Source organism: Triticum urartu, chromosome 3, assembly GCF_003073215.2.
Source record: "Triticum urartu cultivar G1812 chromosome 3, Tu2.1, whole genome shotgun sequence".
Taxonomy (NCBI): Eukaryota; Viridiplantae; Streptophyta; class Magnoliopsida; order Poales; family Poaceae; genus Triticum; species Triticum urartu.
The window spans coordinates 169,757,916-169,784,637 of NC_053024.1; the positions used below are offsets into that span (position 1 = coordinate 169,757,916).

The window sequence follows — 26,722 nt, forward strand, 5'->3', positions numbered from 1 at the left end:
AGAGATGGACATGGGGTCGGATGGGAAAACCGCCTTCGGAGGGAGGGTTCCTGAACCAATTCCTGAAGTGAACCTTAACAGGTGTTGGGTCCCTCCTGTACAAGGTACAGTAAAACTGAACACGGATGCAGCGTTCGAGGGTGAAACTGGAGTGAGTGCTGCAGGAGGAATAGCCAGAGACGAAAGAGGTAGAGTGCTCTTCTCTGAATCCAAGGGACTGCCCCCTGCAGTGAAGTGGACGAGGCCGAAGCCAGAGCAGCCCTGGTCGGGTTGCACACTCTGGCCGGCCGGTACAATGGTCGGGTGATACTTGAAATGGACAACCAATCGATAGTCAAGGAAGTAGAAGCACAAACCCAACCACGATCTGCCTGCTATGGACTGATAATGGACATCAGACGGGCAATGGGAAGCTTCTCTGCTTGCAAGATCAGCCACGTGAAGCAATGCAACAATGCCTTGGCACATGGGCTGGCTGCCCTACACAGAAGCTTTGGCGATCAGAGGCTTGATTCGGACGTCCCACCTAGCCTACAAAATCTGATGTATTCTGAATGTGTCAACCCGTAGAGTAGTTGAGCTGCTCTAGTTCTCTCAAAATGGAAACTTCCTGCATATATATATATATATATGTGTGTGTGTGTGTGTGTGTGTGTGTGTGTGTGTGTGTGTGTGTGTGTGTGTGTGTGTGTTAATTTGCAAATAAAACATAATTATACCCCAGAAAGAAACCATCAAAATACCACTTTATTTATTGAAATAAAAAAACAACTCCCCACATACCAAGCCAAATGAGTACAAGACATTTTTTGACACTCATAAACTCTAAAAACGTCTTATAAAGATTCTTATAAAAAAGTTACAGAGATAGTAGTATATAAGGACAGTTGAATACATTATCAGAATTACACTCATCTTATCATTTGGCATGAATGATGAGCTACATCAAAAAGGAATTACACCCATCTTATCATCCGAAAAAGCATGTTATTTCACACTATCCAAATGAAACCGGGATCTCTTCCCTACACCCCATCTGAAGTAGGGGTAATTGTACGTCCGCTTGCCGGGGGAGGAGGATAAATCTTGGCAAGAAGCAATCCGACGGAAACCACGGCCGACCCAAAAACCAAGCGGCCGAGGGTCCGGTCGACAGCTGCCTGCTCTTTCTCCAGCAGCCTGCAGTGCAGACGAACGCACACACGGGAGGCGATTAGTGAGCTGCTAGTATCTCGTGGCTGCAAATCTTATATGTTACACTAGTACTAGTACTTACTTCATGTACGACGCGTGGCCTAACAGCCTTTTGGCATCGGCCATCGCCGTGTCGTCGAAGCCAAGCAGACAGGACCGCCACGACCAACGACCCTGCCACGGACCCCGTAGCTTTTGAGTGTCAATTCGGAATGAAATACTAAAAAAAGACGATGATGAGAGACGGGATTGAATGAATTAACAGGTGCTGGGCGGCCTTGCCTATAGCGCTGGTGAGAGTCCGGCGAGAGAGGAGTCGGAACGCGATCGTCGCCATGTCGCAACTCGGCACAATCGATCGGGGTTTTTTTTTTTGAACAAAGCAAGGCACCTGAAAGGTGCCCAAATTTCCATTGACAGCTTATGGGATTATTACAAGTTACAGAGGCAACAGACTGAAGAATAAGAGACAGAGCCCGAAAAGAGGCTGCAATGGAGAAGCAAAGATAGGTTGAAAACTAATCAACCAGATGAACTGCAGCTTAAAGAAAAGACCACCAGCGCCGGTAGAGATGTGTTGTCATATGCTTGTGGTAACACCAGAGTCCAGCTATTCTTGCAGGCAGGAGGACCCTTACTTTGAGTGATGTTTTTAGTAGCAATACACCTTGTGTAGTTGGAACCCTGTGCCAGAGAATTGAGCTAGTTTGCGGAAAGGGTTCTGCTAATTCTCAGTCGACTGAGAATTAATGAAGTCTCAGTCGACAGGATTAACCATATGATTCGATTGATCTGTATTTGTCACTGATGTATTCCCATTGTTGAAAACCTATTGGGCTTTCTCTATTTGAGCAGCTGGCGGCTGGCGGGATGCCTTCCGTTAAGTGGGCTGTGGGCTACGGTTTGTGGTCCTTCTCATTTTTCCTTTCCTGTTTTCTTATTTATTTTCTTAATAGGTATCCCACGTAAATATTTTGTATTTTCTTTCTTGTTTTTCTGTTAGGCTTGTGTGTACAGAAAGAAGATACGCGTATTTATCTAGTTTTTTTCCTCTTTATTATTTATTATTTATTTCTCTTTTTGTGTATTTATTTTAATATGTTTTATTTGTCTGTTTTTACTTTTATTTCTACTTTTGTCTATTTTTATCATTCATCTTTGGAAGATTTAAGTTTTGTAGAAGATACATTTTGACAAGCATGAACATTTTTTATTCTCACTTGTTGTCTTTTCTACATGTTTTTTGTTTTAATTTTATTCATGTATTACACAAAAATACATTTTCACCGTGTTTATATGCCCTAATTTTTTCTAGCGTGGGTTGATAGAGAAGAAGCTGCCTTTTCTTTTTATTTTCCTTGAAACAAAGCTCATGTCTCTAACACGCATCTGTAGTTATCGAGATCTACATGTTGAATTAAGTAGGGCACCAGAAGGTTGAATTAAGTAGAGAATCAGTAGGTTGAATCAATTGCATGTATTCTAGCCCGACCGTAACTAGATTTTTTTGTTTTGTCGGAGGGGGCACCGTTAGAGGGGGCGAGCAAGTTGCAAGCCAGACAACAGCCTCATAACTGCAAGTGTCGCACCTGCCCGCAACTTGCATGCCCCCCAACATGGTTGCAACTCGACTTCTGTCGGAGGGGGCTCCGGTAGAGGGGGCGGGCCAGTTGCAAAGCCCGCAACAGCCCCGCAACTGCAATGTCGCACCCGATCACAACTACATGTCTTCCAACCCGACCGCAACTTGACTTTTCTGTTCTGTTGAAGGGGGCGTCGGAAGGGAGGGGAGCGTTGCAAGCCCGACAACAGCCTCGCATGTCCCCCAACATGGTTGCAACTCAACTTTTGTTTTTCAGAGGGGGCGTCGGGAGAGGGGGTGGGCCAGTTGCAAGCCTGACAATAGCCCCGCAACTGCAAGTGCCGCACCGGACCGCAACTGCATGTCCCCCAACATGGTTGCAACTCGACTTTTCTTTTGACAAAGGAGGCGCCTGGAGAGGGGACGGGCTAGTTGCAAGCCCAACAACAGCCCCGCAAATGCAAGTGCCGCACCCTTCCGCAACTGCATGTTCCCCAACATGGTTGTAACTCGACTTTTGTTTTGTCAGAGTGGTGGCGGCAGAGGGGGCGGGCCAGTTGCAAGCCCGACAACAGCCCCGCAACTACAAGTGCCGCACCCGACCGCAACTGCATGTCCCCCAACATGGTTGCAACTCTAGTTTTCTTTTGTCAAAAGGGGCGCCTGGAGAGGGCGCGGGCTAGTTGCAAGCCCAACAACAGCCCCGCAACTGCAAGTGCCGCACCCTTCCGCAACTGCATGTTCCCCAACATGGTTGTAACTCGACTTTTTTTTTTGTTAGAGTGGGTGGCGGGAGAGGGGGCGGGCCAGTTGCCAGCCCAACAACAGCCCCGCAACTGCAAGTGCCGCACCCGACTGCAACTGCATGTCCCCCAACATGGTTGCAACTCGACTTTTCTTTTGTCAAAGGGGGCGCCTGGAGAGGGGGCGGGCTAGTTGCAAACCCAACAACAGCCCCGCAACTACAAGTGTCGCACCCTTCCGCAACTGCATGTTCCCCAACATGGTTCTAACTCGGCTTTTGTTTTGTCAGAGTGGGTGGCGGGAGAGGGGGCGGGCCAGTTGCAAACCCGACAACAACCCCGCACCTGCAAGTGCCGCACCCGACCGCAACTGCACGTCTTTTAATCGACCGCAAGTGGACTTTTTTGTTTTGTCAGAGAGGGCGCCGGAAGGAGGCGGGCGAGTCAAATGACACGTGTTCTCACAGTGACACACATACGTACATATGTGATAAGATGACACACGTAGACATCCTAATCACGTATAGTACACTCTACAGGCCCATATCCATCCATCTGCATGCACATGCATCTGTACGTGGGCTGGCACCGTACGTCCGCGACCGCTGAAGAAAAGAAAGAAAAGGGTCGGGCCTAGTGACAACAGAAAAAGTGGGCAGCCCAGCCTAAAAATAACAGACAAACAAACAAGTAAAATGAAATAAGCCCAAGTGCTAAGCCGATTCAACCCAGCAGAAATAGAGCTAGTTAACAGGCCTAATCTACATGTGATGACATCAGCCGACTGAGACTTCGTGAAGTCTCAGTCGACTGAGACGTAGATAGACCCTTGCGAAAATCGTTAATGAGATCGAATACTATGGAAGCACACATGATATAACTGGAAAAAGGCTCCAACTACGAACCCAAACGAGAATCGTACCCGATCCGAAACCAAATAAAATCTCTACTATTTTAAAGGTTTTTTTTAAGTACTTGTGTACTATGTCATTAAACCCAAAGTGAGATTACCAAAACCAACGGTCATTTCCAACCCCAAACGTCGCCAGAGAGACAGGAGAAGAACCTCCTTCGTTGCCATACCTAGGAGGGCACCATAGTCGTAAGGGCTTTGTGAACCGAAGACCACGTAGCGGGCACATAACGTTGTGGCAATGTCGGCCGGGGTCGTCCCTGTGCCATCCCAACCTCAAATCTGGCGTCGCTCATCGATAAAGTCGAGAGAGACCATCAGATCCATCGTCCTTGTGCCTCTATCCGTGCTCCCGGTAAGCCATCTTGTCCCACGAGACGACGCCACCACCATGGGCAGCAGCCATCCTCCAAACATGAACCACACTACTCCTCGACTGCGTCAGAGACCACGGCACATCGACGGGGACAGAGCAGGAGGACACCAACCTCTGAAGGAATCACCACCCCGTTGCTTTGTCGCCGACATCCAAAAGACCTAATCCCGCCGATTTGACGAACCGGCGAGCAAACAACTCTGAGACACTACTGTGAGAGACGCCCCAAGTATGGGATTGGAGTTACCATAAAATTATTCTCCGGTGCGCTACTCCCACCACCCCAAGACGCACCTAGACAACCCTACCCTGCATGGATTACAAAATTTGCTTTATTCAGTGACAAAAATGGTGGCGAAACATGAAACATCGTAAACTCATTTTATGTGATGGTCCACCGCCACAAGGTGTTTCCTCCCGAGGCAACGCCCTCGACAACTTTGACAACGTTCCGGCCTGAAATCTGGCGACACTTTTGGGCGTCACTAGGCATGTCCATTTCCAGAGACGGTTTGTAGGGTCATAGAAAATGTTTCGTGTCAAAAAAAATTCGACGGGTTAGAAAAATAATAAAAAATGGTGTGTTGATGTTCAAAACGTAGTACCTTATAAACTAGATCGGTACTGCGCCTTGGAGCGGGGTGCCGGTCCCAACGATATTCTCAAGCAGGTAGTAATCAAGTTTGTAGGAAGCATGGTTCGACTCATATATTCAGATTTTTTGATTCAAAAAAAAAACATTCACTTGTACAACATGAGAGGGCGAGTACTCAGAGCAGGAAAATAAAAAGAAACCAAAAGCCAAACACAGTGGCGATAGAGATGGTAAAACATGGTACTACGGGTTCTTCATGTGGAATGTGACCACTTTCTCAAAGAATTATCATAACAGAGCCGGTCAACGACATGATCAAACATTAGTTTCTTTGCACGTTCCTACAACAAAATGCAATCAACATGAAAATAACTTTAAACTGACTGAATATTATTTCATAAAACCAAATGGGCACTTCTCCAACACATGTTCTGCATATTCTAATTCTGATAAAGCCAAGTACAAACCTGAAATTATGGAAATAATATCAGTTTAAAAACATCCAGGAAAATGTAAGTTAACTAAAACGAATGTCAGTTTAGCTCAATGCTACAAATAGTAGAATTCGCAAAAAAAAACTAAACACAAAAAGATATGTAATGCAGGAAATTGCTGAGCGAAAACATAAAATAACTCTAAACTTTGTTTCTGTGACCTACAACCCGAATATGTCAACGACCTGCTAGCAGCGGTCAGAGAGAAAGAGGGGGGGGGGGGGGGATTGAACAAATATTGAACTCTCTCTCTCTCTCTCTCTCTGCATGTATAAGTTCATCCTAGTTCATAACATGCAGCAGTTAATCATCCTTTCAGCAGTTAATGAACGCAAAAATACACATTTTTTGCTTGTGATGATATACATGCAGCAGTTAATGTATATATCCATAAAACAAAGAATGTATGCCTCATATTAATCATCCTTTCACACATAACTTAACATGCAGCAAAAAGATTTAATCTATAGTTCAAGATTAATGAACGCAAAATGAATGAGTCCTTTACAGTAAGGCAATTATTGATTATAATGGAGTGTGAAGACATCATATATGTAATTGATGGAAATTGCAGTCATGAAAAGCATAGAATGAGTCGAGTACCTTCTGGTTCGCCCAATTTGCCCGTGGTCATCAAAGGTGTTCTCGAGATCAAACAACCAAGTATGAACTCCCAGACTTCTGACCAAATAGCAGGGTGTACACCTTAAACCACAGAGAATAGAGAGCCGGCCATGTTAGAGATTATATAAGGAGAGGTAGGCAAAAAAGTAATGGTCTTAAAATAAAATGAGGGATGTCTCAGATATCTTTACCCTTGTCAGAATCCAGTTTAGAACATAGGGAATATTTAGGGAGCCTTGTTGCAGAAATATAGCATGCCATTTTCAATCACCCAATGTTTTTGAAGCTGAAACTGAACCGATTGGCACTATTGATTTAGCACACTTCTCAGAGATTTGAATCCTTCCCATGGCGCCTCATTCCAACTGTACGCATACCCATGCCAAATTGATCACATTTGTAGGAGAGGGGGAATAACTGGAGAACATTTGAGTAAGTCAGGAGCCTCAGGTTCAGATGCCAATGAGGACGAATTGAGCATGCCAACCACTATATTCACATAATAAGATGAACTCATGTTGCACCAAGCATCGAGTTGTGCATAATGCTTATTGAAACAAAAGAAATATACTTCTCGGGAAGCAACATTGATTAATTACATTCTGAAATATGTTGCTCTAACATCCAGGAGTGAATCCTAGATTGCTTAAGCTAAAATACACACAGTATTCTAGTTCAGTTCGACTGCTGGTTTGTTGGCAGTATATCCATTCCAAACAATCGCTTCCATTCTATTTTAGATTTGTTGGCAATGACCAAATATTCACAGAATTCCCTCAGAGAAACACTACAATATACTAATCTTAAAACAGCTTCTGCCAAATAAATTCTAAACCTCATCTAGCAACATATTTGTGCATTGCAACTGAAAGTTCGTTTAGAAAATTAGATCCCTAGAAGAATCAACTCGTAGGTGTGCAAGACGTATCTCAGCTGACCTATGCAAGTGCTTGCAGGCAACTGTTAGTGGAGCCAGCAGAACCTGGTGAACCATGAACCTGAAGCTCTTTGTCAGCCATTGCGACCTGAGAGAAATTCCTCATGATTTTCTTGCAATTCCTATAGACAATCCCTGGATCAATAAAGCTCACTCTGATTTGCTAAAAGAATAATTTACTTTATTCCTGTTTATATGTTTTGCTTACTCAGCCTAAATCAGTAGCTTTAAAATTTATTTGTGGTCTCAGTAAATTATACATCGACAATGAACTGCTATATACCACCTCTGAAACGTCTAAAACATGTTTCAAATCTGTCTCAGTTGTTCTTATTGAAGAACTGGCTACCAGCTGTCTTATTTCAAGCACCTGCAGTTCGTAGAGAAAAACAAAAGATATCCTGCCTAATGGCAGAAGGACCAACCATCCACGGAGTAGTGGTCAGGTGACCATAGTCAAACAATTCACGTACATAGTCTAAAGGCCTGTGTGGTTTTCGTGCACCAGGATATAAGAACTTCAAAAGGATATATCTACATGACCAGTGCAATGGTCCAGCCAAAGGTACATGACAACAAAAGCTCGTTACACACACTACCTACGAAGCACCTGGTACACATCATACATACGAACAGGATATAACTAACTACAAGGCTAGCAGCAGTTCCTGAAATAGATCACAAGACCTAACTTGTGCATGCGTCTACACGCATCATGATCAGGGAGGGAACCAAGCCTACCAAATCGGAACACATCAGAGAGAGAGAGAGAGAGAGAGAGGCGGGGGAGGAGACCTTGATATGGTGCATCCATGGCGGCGGCGGTGTGGTCCGAGGTTGATGGTCGCGTCCAGCTCGACGGCGGCGCGGATCCAGAAGCCCTCGCCGTGGCTGTGGCCGTGGCAGATCTGGCCGCCACCTAGGGAGAGGCCGGCGGTAGGGGGAGGGAGAGGCGCGGTGGTTGGGCGCCGGCCAGGAGGTGGAAGGAGGAGGAGGGCGCGGCGGCGGCGGCTGCCGAAGGCTCCTCCTAGGCGCGTCTCCTCCGCCTGCGGCGCCGGCAGACTGCGGCCGCATCTGGGTCAGACGGCGACAGAGAGGAGATGGAGGCGGCCAGCGTCTCCATCCTACGAGATCTGCGAGAGGGGTGGAGCGAGTGGGAGATGACGGGGCGAAGGGGGCGATGGGGAGGATGGCTGGCGGCGACGACTGCGAGAGAGAGAGAGACATGCGGGAGAGAAGCGAGGAGAGGTCGAACCCTAGGCGTCTCTTCGATTGGGGAGGAGGCAGCGAGAGGCAGCGAACCGGGAAAGGGCACGTTCCACCGGCCTATGGAAATCCCAATATTGCCCTCGGCGGGGTGCTGTATTAACCGGCGGTGGCAGCGGATATTTACCGCGAAGTGAAACTGTTCATTGCTACAGGGACTCGGTTATGATCCGGCGGCCCAAATCATCTGAGGGCTTGATCCGACGGCTAGAATCGCATCAGGAAAACGGATCGGACGGCCAGAATCCACTGAACTCTGAGGAGGCGCGGGAGTTACTGGATCTCTTATTTCTCGATTCTTCCACGTTAGAGTTCATAACATATTACATTCGAATTTTTAGGGTTTAGGGTTTGAATGCTTTTATCAAAATCCATTGATTAATTTGTCCATGCATGCTCTTATTATAGTGAACTATGAGAGCATGAACCAAAAATATGATCACATAGAAATATATTGCATTGTGTACAAGTTAATCTAATCTTCAAGCCAAAAGGTGGTCAGCAAGAAAGTTCTTTTCCTACAAACGAACACCTTTGCCTTTTGGATCATCTCAATCCCATGTCATGCAGACGCCGTCCTCTTGCATCAATAGTTGGACAGTATCCCACATGTATAAATTGCAGGAGGACATTTGAAAGAAAAAAGAACACAAGGCCATTTCAAAGATTACAAATATCAGAAATATTATAAGGTTCAAATTCCAATATTAGAAGGCCCAAATTCAAAGATTGCAAGGTTCAAATTGATATTAGAAATAAAATTCAGCTTCTTCAGAATCTTTGTCATGCAATATTTCTGCGAAAGGATCAGTCACCAAGAAGTCATATATCGGCTTCATACAAAGATTACCGAATAATTTGACATTTGAACTTTCAAAATGAAATTCAACGTCTGCAGAGCCTTTTTCATTCAGTTGTAGACGCCTGCACTGATCAGCAAACTATTCATTTATGCGCACTAAATATAGGGCAAACCTCATTACCTCGAGCACACTTGCTTTCCGAACAAAGAACCTAACGGATTTAATCTCTGGTTTGGTGCCTCGGTACTCATTCGAAGTAATCTCCGTGAAATAGAGATCAAGGTATTTGATGGGGTTGTTATATTGCACCATATTTTCTACTTTCGGGCCTCTTGTATCTACAAACAAAGACATCACATTAGTGTCTAGATGTTGTGTTGAACACTACGGGCCTCTTTGATTTGCAGGATTTCTAAAATACACGAATAGAGTGACATGTTATCTTCAATCGTTCATGATTAACATCTCAAAAAATATATGTATTGAAATCGTCAAAAATTCCTTTAGAAATCATAGTACATTTGTCATTGTAATCATGTGTAAAAGTATCAAAAATTTGAACTCCGTTGTGGTTAACAATTAATAAGAAAAGAGCATTACCTTGATGTATAGCTTCTCCGTGCACAGAAAACATCTAAGGAATCTAACAACTTGATCCTAACTGGGGCCGATAGATTGTAGTACTAAGACCTTCAATGTGCGCAGAGACGGGGTCAAGCTTGTGGGAATTATTTTCTGGATGAAGCCGAACATCGATCAACAAAAAATAGATAAAATGTGATGTACAATAAGATGGAGAAAAAGAAGACTGTTGTACCTGAACTGATATGAATCCAGTAACAAGTTCAAAGAATTTAACACGCGCATAGCCCAATACTGGCAATTTCGGTACGTCAATGACCTTGATTCTTGTTGGACCTTCTTTATCGAGTACAAACAATCTCTCAAGGAAAGGCCAATTCTCAATGACCATATCGTCAAACACCTCAACTAACCGATGTTACGGCACCAGCAATGCACATAAATTGTATGGACATTTGTCGAGGCGATATGGAGGCTACTGAACCAATCCATCACCTGAAGACGAAGGTATTCAAGTGTTATGCAGCCATAGAGGAGGCGCTTCAAATCCTCCTTCGAGATGCTTGTAAGGACATATTTATCCCTAAGTGTTTTGGTGATTGATGACAACGCATTTGCGGACTAATCGTGTGCCATGAGTATCCCAGACACTTCTTTGCTAGGCACAAGACGATTGGGTGCCCCTCGAAGACTGACGAAGACGGCGTCTTTTCTACGTTTCTTTTTGGTGGATTTGAGTCGTAGGAAAGCCGTACTATTAAGAGGGGGTCCGCGTTGGAAAGGTTTGGGTGAAATCATCACGTACACGTCTCCTTCTTATCCCCTCCTTCTTCCTTGGAGCTTCCTCTGTTCTCTTGCCTCCCTTGTCTGGCTGTCGTTGTTGGTTGCGGTAGTACTGCTCCTGGGTCAACGGTAGTACCGTAGGCATCCGCGGTAGTACCGCGCGGTGGCGCGGTAGTACCGCAGGTGCCCACGGTAGTACTGCTCCCCTGGAGCCGCACTACCGCTGCCCACCAGGCTAGTGCCGCCCCTTTGCGGTAGTAGGAGCGGATGTAATTTTTTACATCCGCACCTACCGCGGTAGTACCGCTTTCTCCGTGCGGTAGTACCGCGCTATGCGGTCAGGCAGTAGTACCGCCCCTCGGCAGTACTACTGTGTCGGGTTTTTGCTACTTCCGTTTCTTTGCGGAAGTAGGCACGAAAGTTTCCCTTCTCCCCTGGCTGGGACTTTTGCCTCGCGGTAGTACCGCATGGGGGGCGCGGTAGTACCGCGCGTGCGGAAGTTCCGCCCCCAACTTCTGTGCGTCTGTTTATCGGTTCTGTGCTGGGATTGCGGCAGTACCGTGGGTCGGTACGGTAGTACCGCACAGCCGTGCGGTAGTACCGCTTGGTTGCAAGCAGTAGTACCGCGCGGCCTTGCGGTAGTACCGCTGGCCAGACGCGGTAGTACCGCTGGCCGCGGGCTGATTGGTGGGTAACGGTTGGATCTTTTCCACACACTATATAAGGGGTCCCCTTCTTCCCCGTTGACTTACCTCTTCCACTACTAAGCTCCATTATTGCTCCAAGCTCCATTTTCGCCCGATCTCACTCCCTATCCAACCAAACTTGTTGATTTGCTCGGGAGTGGTTGAGAAGGCCCCGATCTACACTTCCACCAAGAGATATTTGATTCCCCCCACCAATCCCTTGCAGATCTTGTTACTCTTGGGTGTTTGAGCATCCTAGACGGTTGAGGTCACCGCGAAGCCATAGTCCATTGTGGTGAAGCTTCGTGGTGTCGTTGGGAGCCTCCAATTGAGTTGTGGAGATTGCCCCAACCTCGTTTGTAAAGGTTCGGTCACCGCCTCCAAGGGCACCAATAGTGGAATCACGGCATCTCGCATTGTGTGAGGGCGTGAGGAGATTACAGTGGCCCTAGTGGCTCCTTGAAGAGCATTGTGCCTCCACACTGCTCCAACGGAGACGTGCTTCCTCTCAAAGGGAAGGAACTTCCGCAACACATCCTCGTCTCCACCGTCTCCACTCTTGGTTATCTCGTGCCTTTACTTGTGGAAGCTTATTTGTTTCATATATCTTGCTTGCTTGTGTTCCTATCCGTATTGCATCATATAGGTTGCTCACCTAGTTGCATATCTCGACAACCTACTTTGATGCTGAAAGTGCAACTATCCCTAGGTGGTTTTGGTAATTCATAACAACATATAGCTCATTGAGCTAATGCTATTCCAAGATGACTATTTCAGGAAAGCTCAGTGATTGGCATGGCATGGATGTGAAAGTGGAACCCTCAAAATGCTAAGGACAAAGGATTGGCTCAAGCTCAAAAGCTCAAGACTCTTCATTTTATATTTTAGTGATCCAAGATCACATTGAGTCTTTAGGAAAAGCCAATACTATCAAGGATGGATGGGGTGTTGCTTAATGAGCCTCTTGCTTCATGTGCTTAGTGATATGCTCCAAAACCCTCAACTACTTTCCCATATCCACAAATGACCTAAACCCTAAGCCAAACTCGGTCATACCGATTCTTTCTATCCGGCGCCATCGAGTTTCACTTGTCATAAGCCACTGCCAAACCCTAGCAATTCGGTTCTACCGATAGGGATCTCGGTCTCACCGAGATGGGATTGCAAACTCTCTGTTTCCCTTTCGTAACTTTTCGGTCTCACCGAAAGAGTGAATCGGTCCCACCGAGATTGCAATGTAAATTCAGTGTTTCCTTTTTGTAACTTTTCGGTCTCACCGAAAGAGCAAATCGGTCCCACCGAGTTTGCTTGACCAACTCTCTGGTTAGCTAATTACCAAATTCGGTCTCACCGAGTTTGTGTAATCGGTCTCACCGAGATTACGTTATGCCCAAACCCTAACCATATCGGTCCTACCGAGTTGCATGTCAGTCCCACCGAAAATCTCTAACGGTCACTAGGTTTACCTTTTCGGTCCGACCGAGTTTGTTGATTCGGTCCCACCGAGATTGGAAAACTGTGTGTAACGGTTGGGTTTTGTGTGGAGCCTATATATACCCCTCCACCTCCTCTTCATTCGTGGAGAGAGCCATCAGAACGCATACACAATTCCAACTCACATGTTCTGAGAGAGAACCACCTACTCATGTGTTGAGATCAAGACATTCCATTCCTACCATATGAATCTTGATCTCTAGCCTTCCCAAGTTGCTTTCCACTCAAATCTTCTTTCCACAAAATCCAAATCCTATGAGAGAGAGTTGAGTGTTGGGGAGACTATCATTTGAAGCACAAGAGCAAGGAGTTCATTACCTACATGCCATTTGTTACTTCTTGGAGAGTGGTGTCTCCTAGATTGGCTAGGTGTCACTTGGGAGCCTCCGACAAGATTGTGGAGTTGAACCAAGGAGTTTGTAAGGGCAAGGAGATCGCCTACTTCGTGAAGATCTACCGCTAGTGAGGCAAGTCCTTCGTGGGCGATGGCCATGGTCGGATAGACAAGGTTGCTTCTTCGTGGACCCTTTGTGGGTGGTTGCTTCTTCGTGGACCCTTCGTGGGTGGAGCCCTTTGTGGACTCGCGCAACCGTTACCCTTTGTGGGTGGAGCCCTCCGTGGACTCGCGCAACCGTTACCCTTTGTGGGTTGAAGTCTCCATCAACGTGGATGTAGGATAGCACCACCTATCCGAACCACGAGAAAAACATCCGTGTCTCCAATTGCGTTTGAATTCTCCAAACCCTTCCCTTTACATTCTTGCAAGTTGCATGCTTTACTTTCCGCTGCCAATATACTCTTTGCATGCTTGCTTGAATTGTGTGATGATTGCTTGACTTGTCCTAAAATAGCTAAAATCTGCCAAGAACTAAAATTGGGAAAAGGCTAAGTTTTTATTTGGTCAAGTAGTCTAATCACCCCCCTCTAGACATACTTTCGATCCTACAAGTGGTATCAGAGCTTTGGTCTCCATTTGCTTTGATCTCCATAGCTTTTGGTGGTCATAGCCTTGGTTTCACAACCTAGGAGAGTATGGCGTCTAGCGAGGGAAATTATCACCGTAGAGGTCCTTACTTTGATGGTACTAATTTTGCTAGTTGGAAGCATAAAATGAAAATGCATATTCTTGGACATAACCCCGCCGTTTGGGCTATTGTGTGTGTTGGTTTGCAAGGTGACTTCTTTGATGGGAAAGAACCAAACCGTGAAGCTACCGTGGATGAGTTGAAGATGTTGCAATACAATGCTCAAGCTTGTGATATTCTCTTCAACGGATTGTGCCCCGAAGAATTCAACAAAATCAGCCGTCTTGAGAATGCAAAGGAAATTTGGGACACTTTGATTGATATGCACGAAGGTACCGACTCCGTCAAGGAAACCAAGTTGGATGTGCTTCAAAGTCAACTTGACAAGTTCAAAATGAAGGATGATGAAGGTGTCGCTGAAATGTACTCTAGGCTTGCTCTCATCACAAATGAGATTGCCGGCTTAGGAAGTGAAGAGATGATCGATAGATTCATCATCAAGAAGATTCTAAGAGCCTTGGATGGAAAATATGATACCGTGTGCACATTGATCCAAATGATGCCCAATTACAAAGATCTCAAGCCAACGGAGGTGATTGGAAGAATTGTTGCTCATGAGATGTCACTTAAGGATAAAGAGGAACTTCACAACAAATCAAGTGGTGGCTACAAAGCCTCATGTGAAGCTCCTACATCATCAAGTGAGAAACAAAACTTCAATGAAGAATTGAGCTTAATGGTGAAGAACTCCAACAAGTTCTACAAGAGTAGAAGCAAAGATAGAAGCTTCAAGTCAAGGTCCTACAATGACAAAAGATCTTCTAGTCGAGAGCAAAACTGCTATAGTTGTGGAAGACCCGGACACTATTCCAATGAGTGTACGGCTCCCTACAAGAGAAGAGAAGATTCTCCAAAAAGAAGAAGCAAAGAATCACCACCAAGAGAGAGAAGGAGTAGAGATGATCGTTATGAACGAAGATACTCACGGAGAAGCAAGGATTCGGAAAGGAAGGAAAAATCATCAAGGAGCTACACAAAACGAAGACATCAAGCTCATGTTGGTGAATGGGTATCCGGCTCCGACTCCGACAGCCACTCCGAGAGAAGTTATCACTCCGACTCTGAAGATACTCAAGATGAAGGTGTTGCCGGTCTAGCACTTGTGTCAACCAACTCCTACGACATATTTGACTCACCAAATGAAGGAATTGGAAGATGCTTCATGACCAAAGGTCCTAAGGTAACACACCCCGAGTATGTTGATTTCAATAGTGATGAAGATGACTTATTAGGTGATGATTTGCTTGTTGAGAACTCTAGTGATGAATACTATGATGAAACGTTAATTAATCATGCTAATCAAGATAAAACGAATGACAATGATAAGGAGAAGATTGAGGCTCTAACTGAAGAACTAAACACTCTTAAGTTAGCTCATGAAACTATCTTCGAAGATCATCGAGAACTTTTAAGAGCTCATGAGAAATTACGCTTTGAAAAGCTCAATCTTGAGCAAGAGCATGAGTTCTTAAAAGCAATCAATGATGATCTCCACAAGAAAAGTTCTCCTTACATTGCCAAGCGTTTACTCTTATCCACTTACATGCTTCAAGTCAAGTCTAGTAACAAGAACAAGAAAGATTCTTCCTCTAGCAGTAACAATGATCATGCTAAATACAATATTGTTGCTTCTAGTAGTTCTCTTGATTCCACTAATGATTCTCTTAGCCAAGTTACACTTGAGCAAGAAAATAGCTTATTGAAGGGAATTATAGAGAAAGGAGTGTACAAAAGCCTTGCCAGGAGTAAGCAATTCGAGGAAATTGTGCGCAAGCAAGGAATGCACCGGAAGAATCAAGGTGTTGGTTTTGAACGAAAGTTCAATGCCAATGGAGTTGAGTGGGAAGAAGATCAATACCCCAAGACAAAGTTTGTTCCTCAATAAGAGAAGTATGATACTTCTTTCAAGGGGACACAAGCTCAAGATGATCTTCCACCACAAGACTACAAGCAAAAAGGCAAGGACAAGCTTCAAGAGGAAATTGATGCATTTGAAGAAGCTCCTAAGACCTTAGTCAAGTGGATTCCCAAGACTACTTCAAGTTCCACTTCATCAAGTACGACTACAACTCCAAGGATTCCCATCAAGATGGTGTGGATCCAAAAGAAGAAGAACTAGAGAGTTCTTGAGGGTGACTCCGCCAACATACTTCACTCTTATCATTTTGGCAAGAACAAGTGCAATCAACTTCCACATCTTGCACTAGTTCAAGGAGTCACAAACCCTCTTGTTGTTAAGACAAGGGACAAGGTAACCTAAAAGTTTTCATGGACATCATCTTGTGTGTGCATCACTCTATGTCTATGGATATCCTTGTTTGTTCCTTGTGGGACTAACCCATGTAGGTATTGAAAGTGCAATTCACTCAAATGGATAGCTCCAAGTGATCTACATCAACATTGAGCATCCACATCTTCAACATCTACATGAAGTCATCATCGACAAAACCCAAGGTTAGTTCATCCCTCTAAGGGGGATATCACATCTAGGGGGAGCTTTACTCTAAGACTTGAGCTAAAGCAACTCTAAAGATGTGAACACAACAATGCTTTATGTAAAAGTGGTAACCCCACTTGAGCTTAAACGATGAGTATGACCTATGATCAAGTGTTCTCACTTGACTCCTAAGTCAATATACTCATATATAGATGACCTTGTCATCGCAAATTGCTTGATAGATGCTAGAATTGGTTGTGCATGTCTTGATTGCATATTTCATTTGCCATCTTATTGTGTGAGCATGCTGGTTGCATATTTTACTCATTCGAGGACATCCACTTGTTGTTTTGATTGTTTGGTTTTATTTCCTTTTGCCAAGTGGATGGACAAGAATGCCTAAGAACCTCCTCTAGCTATCTATGCTTTTCTCGTCTCAAACTCTATTCATGCTACATCACAAAATTTGATCAAGTCAGATTCGAACCACTCTGTGTGAGGAGCGCTCGGAGTCCCCGATTCGTCATAGACTTAAACTTCCAAAACCTCTTTATGATTCTCGGTCTGACCGATACCCTACTTTCGGTCCTACCGAGATCATTAAGTTGATCTAGGTTTTCGATCTCGGTGCAACCAATTTGAACCTTTCGGTCACACCGAGTTGCAATAAATGTCTACAGTTTTGCATCTCGGTGCCACCGAGTTGTTCCACTCGGTCACACCGACAGGGTCGGGCTATATATAGTCACGGGCAAAATTTGGAAATTTCTCCGAACCCCTTCGCCCGCGCGATAGCCTGCTCTGCCAACTTGGTCTCCGGATCGTCTCCTCGCCGCCAGTCGCCTCCAGTCGCTGGTCTCCATCGCCGTCAACGGAATTCAACCCCGCCGTTGCCGCCGTAGCGAGTCTTCGCCGAACTAGGGTATGGACTCGATCTTTGTGCTATTCCCCAATCTGATTCTTAGCACATTGTGATCATCATGATTCTTGCCACGTTTGATAAACTTCTATCCAGTCAATGAACTCGTAGATTAGGTTTGATTCGAAAATTCTAGGTTTAGGTTTCCGCCGAAACCTTCTCGGACCCACCGAGTTGAAAAACTCGGTCCCACCGATTTGGCTTATGCCATTGCACAAGTGAGACTCGGTCTGACCGAGAATTACTTATCGGTGTGACCGATTTTGGAACTCTGTGAAACCCTAGCAGTCTCGGTGCCACCGAACTGTGACTCGGTCTGACCGAGTTCACTAGTTTAGGTTCCAAAAACTGCTTCGGTATCACCGAGTTTGAAAATCGGTAGATCCGAGATGATTTCAGTGGGAAACTAAAACTAAGATTTTGAGTCATTCTTTTACAAAAATCTCTGCATTTTGTGATGCTCATCTATTCTACCTCATCTATAAACTGTTCACAGGGTCAGCAGTCAGCTTGTTCATCATGTCAGACCAGAGTGATAGCCAGAACATGTCAGAAGAGCAAGTGCAGATGAGTGAGGGCACTAGTCCCTCAAGTTCTTCAGATGATGGCAGCAGAAGTACTCCTAGCAATCTGCCAAAGGCTGCCACCAGACTGAGGAAGAAGAGAACCTCAGAATCAGAGGATGAAGATTATGTGGCAGAGGAAGAGGAAGCCACATCAAAGAGAGTTGAGCCAGCACAGGGCACAAATGTTGGGGAACGTAGCAGAAATTCAAAATTTTCCTACATGTCACCAAGATCTATCTATGGAGTCATCTAGCAACGAGGGAGGAGTGGATCTACATACCCTTGTAGATCGCGCGCGGAAGCGTTCAAGAGAACGGGGTTGATGGAGTCGTACTCGTCGTGATCCAAATCACCGATGATCCTAGCGCCGAACGGACGGCACCTCCGCGTTCAACACACGTACGGAGCAGCGACGTCTCCTCCTTCTTGATCCAGCAAGGGGGGAGGAGAGGTTGATGGAGATCCAGCAGCACGACGGCGTGGTGGTGGTAGTAGCGGGATTCCAACAGGGCTTCGCCAAGCGCTGCGGGAGGAGGGAGATGTGTCATGGGAGGGAGAGGGAGGCGCCAGGGCTTAGGTTGGGCTGCCCTCCCTTCCCCCCACTATATATAGGGCCAAGGGAGAGGGGGGAGGCGCAGCCTTGGCCCTTCCTCCAAGGAAGGGTGCGGCCAGGGAGGAGTCCCTCTTCCCCAAGGCACCTCGGAGGTGCCTTCCCCTTTTAGGACTCTTCCTCTCCCTTGATTCTTGGCGCATGGGCCTCTTGGGGCTGGTGCCCTTGGTCCATATAGGCCAAGGCGCACCCCCTACAGCCCATGTGGCCCCCGGGGGCAGGTGGCCCCACACGGTGGACCCCCGGGACCCTTCTGGTGGTCCCGGTACAATACCGGTGACCCCGAAACTTGTCCCAATGGCCGAAATAGCACTTCCTATATATAATTCTTTACCTCCGGACCATTCCGGAACTCCTCGTGACGTCCGGATCTCATCCGGGACTCCGAACAACTTTCGGGTTACCACATACTAATATCTCTATAACCCTAGCGTCACCGAACCTTAAGTGTGTAGACCCTACGGGTTCGGGAGACATGCAGACATGACCGAGATGACTCTCCGGTCAATAACCAACAGCAGGATCTCGATACCCATGTTGGCTCCCACATGTTCCACGATGATCTCATCGGATGAACCACGATGTCAAGGACTTAATCAATCCCGTATACAATTCCCTTTGTCTAGCGGTACGATACTTGCCCGAGATTCGATCGTCGGTATCCCGATACCTTGTTCAATCTCGTTACCGGCAAGTCTCTTTTACTCGTTCCGTAACACATCATCCCGTGATCAACTCCTTGATCACATTGTGCACATTATGATGATGTCCTACCGAGTGGGCCCAGAGATACCTCTCCGTTTACACGGAGTGACAAATCCCAGTCTCGATTCATGCCAACCCAACAGACACTTTCGGAGATACCCGTAGTGCACCTTTATAGTCACCCAGTTACGTTGTGACGTTTGGTACACCCAAAGCACTCCTACGGTATCTGGGAGTTGCACAATCTCATGGTCTAAGGAAATGATACTTGACATTAGAAAAGCTTTAGCATACGAACTACATGATCTTGTGCTAGGCTTAGGATTGGGTCTTGTCCATCACATCATTCTCCTAATGATGTGATCCCGTTATCAACGACATCCAATGTCCATGGTCAGGAAACCGTAACCATCTATTGATCAACGAGCTAGTCAACTAGAGGCTTACTAGGGACATGGTGTTGTCTATGTATCCACACATGTATCTGAGTTTCCTATCAATACAATTATAGCATGGATAATAAACGATTATCATGAACAAGGAAATATAATAATAATCAATTTATTATTGCCTCTAGGGCATATTTCCAACAGTCTACCACTTGCACTAGAGTCAATAATCTAGTTCACATCGATATGTGATTAACACTCAAGGTCACATCCCCATGTGACTAACACCCAAAGAGTTTACTAGAGTCAATAATCTAGTTCACATTTACCATGTGATTAACACTCGATGAGTTCTGGGTTTGATCATGTTATGCTTGTGAGAGAGGTTATAGTCAACGGGTCTGAACCTTTCAGATCCGTGTGTGCTTTACAAATCTCTATGTCATCTCCTAGATGCAGCTACCACGCTCTATTTGGAGCTATTCCAAATAACTGTTCTACTATACGAATCCAGTTTACTACTCAGAATAATCTGGATTAGTGTCAAAGTTTGCATCGGCGTAACCCTTTACGACGAACTCTTTTACCACCTCCATAATCGAGAAAATTCCTTAGTCCACTAGTTACTAAGGATAACTTTGACCGTTGTCCTGTGATCCATACTTGGATCACTCTTGTACCCCTTGACTGACTCATGGCAAGGCACACTTCAGGTGCGGTACACAGCATAGCATACTGTAGATCCTATGTCTTAAGCATAGGGGACGACCTTCGTCCTTTCTCTCTATTCTGCCGTGGTCGAGCTTTAAGTCTTAACTTCATACCTTACAACTCAGGCAAGAACTCCTTCTTTGACTGATCCATCTTGAACACCTTCAAGATCATGTCAAGGTATGTGCTCATTTGAAAGTACCATTAAGCGTTTTGATCTATCCTTATAGATCTTGATGCTCAATGTTCAAGTAGCTTAATCCAGGCTTTCCATTGAAAAACACTTTCCAAATAACCCTATATGCTTTCCAGAAATTCTACGTCATTTCTGATCAACAATATGTCAACAACATATATTTATCAGAAATTCTATAGTGCTCCCACTCACTTCTTTGGAAATACAAGTTTCTCATAAACTTTGTATAAACCCAAAATCTTTGATCATCATCAAAGCATACATTCCAACTCCGAGATGCTTACTCCAGTCCCTAGAAGGATTGCTGGAGCTTTGCATACTCATTAGCATCTTTCAGGATTGACAAAACCTTCCGGTTTGTATCACATACAACCTTTCCTCAAAAAAAACGTCGAGGAAACAATGTTTTGACATCCTATCTGCAATATTTCATAAATAATGCAGTAATCGCTAATATAATTCCAACAGACTCTTAGCATCGCTACGAGTGAGAAAGTCTCATCGTAGTCAACTCCTTGAACTTGTCGGAAAACATCTTAACGACAAGTCGAGCTTTCTTAATGGTGATACTTACCATCATTATCCATCTTCCTTTTAAAATCCATCTGCACTCAACAGCCTTACGACCATCGAGCTGTTCTGCCAAAGTCTACACTTTGTTTTCATGCATGGATCCTCTCTCGGATTTTATGGTCTCGAGCCATTAATCGGAATCCAGGCCCACCATCGCTTCTCCATAGCTTGTAGGTTCATTGTTGTCTAGCAACATGACTTCCAAGACAGGATTACGTACCACTCTGAAGTAGTACGCATCCTTGTCATCCCACGAGGTTTGGTAGTGACTTGATCTGAAGTTTCATGATCACTATCATAAGCTTCCACTTCAATTGGTGTAGGTGCCACAGGAACAACTTCCTGTGCCCTGCCACACACTAGTTGAAGAGACGGTTCAATAACCTCATCAAGTCTCCACCACCCTCCCACTCAATTCTTTCGAGAGAAACTTTTCCTCGAGAAAGGACCCGATTCTAGAAACAATCCCTTATTGCTTTCAGATCTGAGACAGGAGGTATACCCAACTGTTTTTGGGTGTCCTATGAAGATGCATTTATCCGCTTTGGGTTCGAGCTTATCAGCCTGAAACTTTTTCACATAAGCGTCGCAGTCCCAAACTTCTAAGAAATGACAGCTTAGGTTTCTCTAAACCATAGTTCATACGGTGTCACCTCATCGGAATTACGTGGTGCCCTATTTAAAGTGAATGTGGTTGTCTCTAATGCCTAACCCATAAACTATCGTGGTAATTCGATAAGAGACATCATGGTATGCATCATATCCAATAGGGTGCAATTATGATGTTCGGACACACCATCACACTATGGTGTTCCAGGCTGTATTAGTTGTGAAACAATTTCCACAATGTCTTAATTCTGTGCCAAACTCATAATTCAGATATTCATCTCTATGATCATATCATAGATCTTTTATCCTCTTGTCACGACGATCTTTCAACTTCACACTGAAATTACTTGAACCTTTCAATAATTCAGACTCGTGATTCATCAAGTAAATATACTCAACATCTACTCAAATCATCTGTGAAGTAAGAACATAACGATATCCACTACATGCCTCAGCACTCATTGGATTGCACACATCAAAATGTATTACTTCCAACAAGTTGCTTTCTAGTTCCATTTTACTGAAAACGAGGCTTTCAGTCATCTTGCCCATGTGGTATGATTTGCATGTCTCAAGTGATTCAAAATCAAGTGAGTCCAAACGGTCCATTTGCATGGAGTTTCTTCATGCATATACACCAATAGACATGGTTCGCATGTCTCAAACCTTTCAAAAATGAGTGAGCCGAAAGATCCATCAACATGGAGCTTCTTCATGCGTTTTATACCGATATGACTTAAGTGGCAGTGCCACAAGTAGGTGGTACTATCATTACTATCTTTTGGCATGAACATGTGTATTACTACGATCGAGATTCAATAAACCATTCATTTTTAGGTGTAAGGCCATTGAAGGTATTATTCAAATAAACAGAGTAACCATTATTCTCCTTAAATGAATAACCGTATTGCGATAGACATAATCCAATCATGTCTATGCTCAACACAAACACCAATCTCGATGGTAGAGGAAGCGTACGATATTTGATCAACCTTGGAAATACTTCCAACACATATCGTCATCTCACCTTTAGCTAGTCTCCGTTTATTCCGTAGCTTTTATTTAGAGTTACTAACACTTAGCAACCGAACCGGTATCTAATGCCCTGGTGCTACTAGGAGTACTAGTAAAGTACACATCAACACAATGTATATCCAATATACTTCTATTGACCTTGCCAGCCTTCTAATCTACCAAGTATCTAGGGTAATTCTGCTCCAGTGGCTGTTCCCCTTATTACAGAAGCACTTAGTCTCAAGTTTGGGTTCAACCTTGGGTTTCTTCACTAGAGCAGCAGCTGATTTGCCGTTTCATGAAGCATCCCTTTTTGCCCTTGCCCTTCTTGAAACTAGTGGTTTCACCAACCATCAACAATTGATGCTCCTTCTTGATCTCTACTTTTGTGGTGTCAAACATCGCGAATATCTCAAGGATCATCATATATGTCCCCGATATATTATAGTTCATCACGAAGCTCTAGCAGCTTGGTGGTAATGACTTTGGAGAAACATCACTATCTCATCTGGAAGATCAACTCCCACTTGATTCAAGCGATTGTTGTACTCAGACAATCTGAGCACAAGCTCAACAATTGAGCTTTTCTCCCTTAGTTTGCAGGCTAAGAAAATCGTCGGAGGTCTTATACCTCTTGACGTGGGCACGAGCCTGAAATTCCAATTTCAGACCTCGAAACATCTCATATGTTTCGCGACGTTTCAAAACGTCTTCGGTGTCTCAACTCTAAGCCGTTTAACTAAACTATCACGTAGTTATCAAAACGTGTATGTCAGATGTTCACAACATCCACAGACGACGTTCGAGGTTCAGCACACTGAGCGGTGCATTAAGGACATAAGCCTTCTATGAAGCAATGAGGACAATCCTCAGTTTACGGACCTAGTCCGCATAATTGCTACTATCAACTTTCAACTAAATTTTCTCTAGGAACATAACTAAACAGTAGAACTAAAGCACGAGCTATGACATAATTTGCAAAATCCTTTTTGACTATGTTCAGGATAAACAAGTTCATCTTATGAACTCCCACTCAGATAGACATCCCTCTAGTCATCTAAGTGATTACATGATCCGAGTCAACTAGGCCGTGTCCGATCATCACGTGAGACGGACTAGTCATCATCGGTGAACATCTTCATGTTGATCGTATCTACCATACGACTCATGCTCGACCTTTCGGTCTTCTGTGTTCCGAGGCCATGTCTGTACATGCTAGGCTCGTCAAGTCAACCTAAGTGTTTGCATGTGTAAATCTGTCTTACACCCGTTGTATGTGAACGTAAGAATCTATACACCCGATCATCACGTGGTGCTTCGAAACTACGAACTGTCGCAACGGTGCACAGTTAGGGGGAACACTTTCTTGAAATTTTAACGAGGGATCATCTTATTTACTACCGTCGTTCTAAGCAAACAAGATGTATAAACATGATAAACATCACATGCAATCAAATAATAGTGACATGATATGGCCAATATCATATAGCTCCTTTGATCTCCATCTTGGGGCTCCATGATCATCTTGTCACCGGCATGACACCATGATCTCCATCATCGTGTCTCCATGAAGTTGTCACGTCATCTATTACTTCTACTACTACAGCTAACGGTTAGCAATAAAGTAAAGTAATTACATGACGTTTATGTTGACACGCAGGTCATAAATAAATTAAGACAACTCCTATGGCTCCTGCCGGTTGTCATACTCATCGACATGCAAGTCGTGATTCCTATTACAAGAACATGATCAATCTCATACATCACATATATCATTCATCACATCCTTTTGGCCATATCACATCACATAGCATACCCTGCAAAAACAAGTTAGACGTCCTCTAATTGTTGTTTGCATGTTTTACGTGGCTGCTATGGGTTTCTAGCAAGAACGTTTCTTACCTACGCAAAAACCACAACGTGATATGCCAATTGCTATTTACCCTTCATAAGGACCCTTTTCATCGAATCCGATCCGACTAAAGTGGGAGAGACAGACACCCGCCAGCCACCTAATGCAACTAGTGCATGTCAGTCGGTGGAACCGGTCTCACGTAAGCATACGTGTAAGGTTGGTCCGGGCCGCTTCATCCCACGATGCTGCCGAATCAAGAAAAGACTAGTAACGACAAGCATATTGAACAAAATCAATGCCCACAACTACTTTGTGTTCTACTCGTGCATAGAAACTACGCATAGACCTAGCTCATGATGCCACTGTTGGGGAACGTAGCAGAAATTCAAAATTTTCCTACGTGTCACCAAGATCTATCTATGGAGTCATCTAGCAACGAGGGAGGAGTGGATCTACATACCCTTGTAGATCGCGCGCGGAAGCGTTCAAGAGAACGGGGTTGATGGAGTCGTACTCGTCGTGATCCAAATCACCGATGATCCTAGCGCCGAACGGACGGCACCTCCGCGTTCAACACACGTACGGAGCAGCGACGTCTCCTCCTTCTTGATCCAGCAAGGGGGGAGGAGAGGTTGATGGAGATCCAGCAGCACGACGGCGTGGTGGTGGAAGTAGCGGGATTCCAACAGGGCTTCGCCAAGCGCTGCGGGAGGAGGGAGATGTGTCATGGGAGGGAGAGGGAGGCACCAGGGCTTAGGTTGGGATGCCCTCCCTTCCCCCCACTATATATAGGGCCAAGGGAGAGGGGGAAGGCGCAGCCTTGGCCCTTCCTCCAAGGAAGGGTGCGGTCAGGGAGGAGTCCCTCCTCCCCAAGGCACCTCGGAGGTGCCTTCCCCTTTTAGGACTCTTCCTCTCCCTTGATTCTTGGCGCATGGGCCTCTTGGGGCTGGTGCCCTTGGCCCATATAGGCCAAGGCGCACCCCCTACAGCCCATGTGGCCCCCGGGGGCAGGTGGCCCCACCCGGTGGACCCCCGGGACCTTTCCGGTGGTCCCGGTACAATACCGGTGACCCCGAAACTTGTCCCGATGGCCGAAATAGCACTTCCTATATATAATTCTTTACCTCCAGACCATTCCGGAACTCCTCGTGACGTCCGGGATCTCATCCGGGACTCCGAACAACTTTCGGGTTACCGCATACTAATATCTCTATAACCCTAGCGTCACCGAACCTTAAGTGTGTAGACCCTACGGGTTCGGGAGACATGCAGACATGACCGAGATGACTCTCCGGTCAATAACCAACATCGGGATCTGGATACCCATGTTGGCTCCCACATGTTCCACGATGATCTCATCAGATGAACCACGATGTCAAGGACTTAATCAATCCCGTATACAATTCCCTTTGTCTAGCGGTACGATACTTGCCCGAGATTCGATCGTCGGTATCCCGATACCTTGTTCAATCTCGTTACCGGCAAGTATCTTTTACTCGTTCCGTAACACATCATCCCGTGATCAACTCCTTGATCACATTGTGCACATTATGATGATGTCCTACCGAGTGGGCCCAGAGATACCTCTCCGTTTACACGGAGTGACAAATCCCAGTCTCGATTCATGCCAACCCAACAGACACTTTCGGAGATACCCGTAGTGCACCTTTATAGTCACCCAGTTACGTTGTGACGTTTGGTACACCCAAAGCACTCCTACGGTATCCGGGAGTTGCACAATCTCATGGTCTAAGGAAATGATACTTGACATTAGAAAAGCTTTAGCATACGAACTACATGATCTTGTGCTAGGCTTAGGATTGGGTCTTGTCCATCACATCATTCTCCTAATGATGTGATCCCATTATCAATGACATCCAATGTCCATGGTCAGGAAACCATAACCATCTATTGATCAACGAGCTAGTCAACTAGAGGCTTACTAGGGACATGGTGTTGTCTATGTATCCACACATGTATC

General features: G+C 45.2%; 1 long non-coding RNA gene across 8 annotated transcripts; it reads right to left on the bottom strand.

Moving 5' to 3' along the window:
* Positions 1-5,490: 5,490 nt before the first annotated feature.
* Positions 5,491-8,748, bottom strand: LOC125543443. 8 transcript variants are annotated; one of them, XR_007298449.1, is made up of 5 exons: positions 8,254-8,742; positions 7,460-7,580; positions 6,713-6,886; positions 6,501-6,602; positions 5,491-5,870 (listed from the first exon to the last, which is right to left on the bottom strand). It is a non-coding gene; the product is annotated as an uncharacterized LOC125543443 (long non-coding RNA). The 8 variants fall into 8 exon arrangements; XR_007298451.1 differs by having other exon boundaries at positions 7,460-7,546; positions 8,254-8,741; XR_007298448.1 differs by having other exon boundaries at positions 6,713-6,938; positions 7,460-7,546; positions 8,254-8,741.
* Positions 8,749-26,722: the final 17,974 nt, after the last annotated feature.